Source organism: Grampus griseus (assembly GCF_964374135.1).
Source record: "Grampus griseus genome assembly, chromosome: 2".
NCBI lineage: Eukaryota > Metazoa > Chordata > Mammalia > Artiodactyla > Delphinidae > Grampus > Grampus griseus.
Window position 1 is genome coordinate 151,497,280 of NC_139018.1, and position 2,820 is coordinate 151,500,099.

A 2,820-nucleotide genomic window follows, 5' to 3' on the forward strand; every position below is an offset into this window, starting at 1 on the left:
TATCTCTCATGAACATACATGCCAAAATCCTTAACAAAATATAGCAATTCATGTCCAGTAATATAGAGAAAGGATAATGCATCCTAAGTAAATTTGGTTCATCCCAGGAATTCAAGGTTGGATGAACATTTGAAAATAATGTAATTCATCATACTAGTAGATTAAAAAAAACTATATAATCCTCTCAATAGATGCAGACAAAATTCAACATTCATTTATGATAAAAGCTCTCAAAAACTAGGAATAAAAGGGCAAATCCTCAACCTAAAAAAGGACAGAAAACACCAAAGGTAACATTATACTTAATGGTGAAATATTGAATGCTTTCCCCATAGATCAATAATAAGATGTTTGCTCTCACCTCTTATATTCAATATTGCATTTGAGGACTTAACCAATGCAATAGGAAAAAAAATACAGATTGGAAACAAAGAAAAGTATTTTTATTTGCAATCAACATGTTTGTCTTAGAAAAATCTTAAGGAATACACACACATACACACACACAAATAGCTATTAGATCTAATTAGTGAGTTTAGCAAGTTGCAGGATATAAGGTTGCTATGGGAACATCATTTGTATTTCTATATACTAGCAATAAGCCATTATAAATTAAAATTTCAAAATACCATAAAAATATGAAGAGATAAATATAACAAAATGTGCACAAGACCTGAACACTGGAAAATATAGATGTTGCCTAGAGAAAATATGAGAGACCTAAATAAATAGAGATATCATGTTCATGAATTCAAAGGTAGAATATTGAGATGTTAATTCTCTCCAAATTGATCTATGTATTAAACACAATCCCAGGCAATATCCTAGAAGCTGTGGGTTGTTTGTTTTTTTTTGATTTGTTTGTTTTTGTGTGTGTATGTGTGTTTTGAGGTAGAAAATAAACTGATTCTAAAATTTATACAGAAATTCAAATGACTTAGAATAGCCAAAACTATTCAAATATTGGAAAAAGAACAAAGTTGGAGGCAATGCAAATTCAAACCATATGACACCCTTCAGAGTAACTAAAGTTAAAAAATATTGACCAAGATGTAGAGAAACTAGAATTCTCATAGATTTCTTGTGGAAATATAACTTTGTAAAACCAATTTGCAAGAAGTTTGACTTTATCTATTAAAGCTGAACATATGCCTTCTTTATTGCCACAATAATGCTGTATAATAGACCACCCCAGGCTCAGTGACTTAGGACAACAGCATTAATTCTCATACTCACCAATCTTTGGGATGTCTAAGTTTATGCTAATCTAAGATTGGTTTGGCCTGCAGGTTGGATTCACATCTGCTCCATATGTGCTTATTCTGAGGGCCCAGACTGAAGGGGCAACAGCTACATGAGACTATGGTCTCCTCGTGTGCATCACCTGCACTCAGGAGCCAAATCAAACTATGCAAGCACACAAGACTCCTGCATATATCATGTCTGCTAATTTTCTATCAGCCAAAAGCATTCATATGACCAAGGACAATATCAATGGGGTAGAAAAGCAAACCTGACCAACAGTAAAAGAGGGAAGGGAATAAATATTTGCTGAAGCAAAAAGTCCAAATCATCATGTCCAGCACGTCCAGCATGTAATACACCCAACATAAATGATGCCCAAGTGTACAGAGATGTGAGTAAGAAAGTTCAGGGCTTCCCTGGTGGCGCAGTGGTTGAGAGTCCACCTGCCGATGCAGGGGACATGGGTTCGTGCCCTGGTCCGGGAAGATCCCACATGCTGCGGAGCAGCTAGGCCCATAAGCCATGGCCGCTGAGCCTGCGCGTCCGGAGCCTGTGCTCCGCAGTATTATTCATCATAGCCAAGAACTGGAAATAATGCAAATGTCTATCAACAGTAAAATAGATAAAGAAAATGTACTACACCCACCCCTATATATATAGCAATGAAAATGAAAGAATTGTGTACACAAAAACATGAGTCTCACAGTGTTACTCCAAAGAAACCAGGCACAAACCCATTCAGTTTATATAAAGTTCAAACCACAAGCAAAACTAAATGATAAAGTTTAGGGATGCATATTTAGGCAGCAAACCTACTAAGAAAGGAAAGGAAGAGATTACCATGGAAGTTAGATTCGTTGTTAGGTTTGATGGTAGGTAAGGGGAGTGGGTATTGATCCATAGGTGGCGCAAGAAGGAACTTCTGGGTTTTTGGCAATGTTCTATTTCTTGACCAGGGTGGTGGTTTCATGAATATTTGCTTTGTGATAAACCAGGGAGTTGTACATACTGGTTTTATGTACTTTGAAAACATCGGCTGTACCTCAGTCTCTGCTTCTACAGCCAACCTTCCTCAGTTCTTGAACACAATTTCATGTCTAGGACTTTTGTACTTACTTTGTCTTCTGCTTGGAAAGTTCTTCCTCCTCATCTTCCAAGAACTAATTTGGTCTGTTTTTATCACTGAGGTTTGACCTCAAATGTCCCTTATTCAGTGAGACGTTGTAGCTCTGCCTCTTCTGCTCCGGCCTCCAGCCTCCAACCCCATCCTCAGCATTTCTGGCTTGTTTTCACTGCAGTATTATTAAGTTCTGTTCTGGTGGTGGTGGTGGTGTTACTTGTTACTGTTTGTCATCCACCTCTAGAATAAGCTCCACTCTGTGCAGGTCCTTATCTGGCTTATTCATGACTGTAATCTTAGTGCCTAATTCAGCACCTGGCCACAGTAAACAATAAAAGATGCTACTGAATGAGTAAATTATTCTATTCCCATAGTGTGGCCCAGTGTCTGGCTCACGGTTAAGTGCATCACCTAGTATCTCTGATTGGTATAAGTAATGCTATTTGTGGTAACAG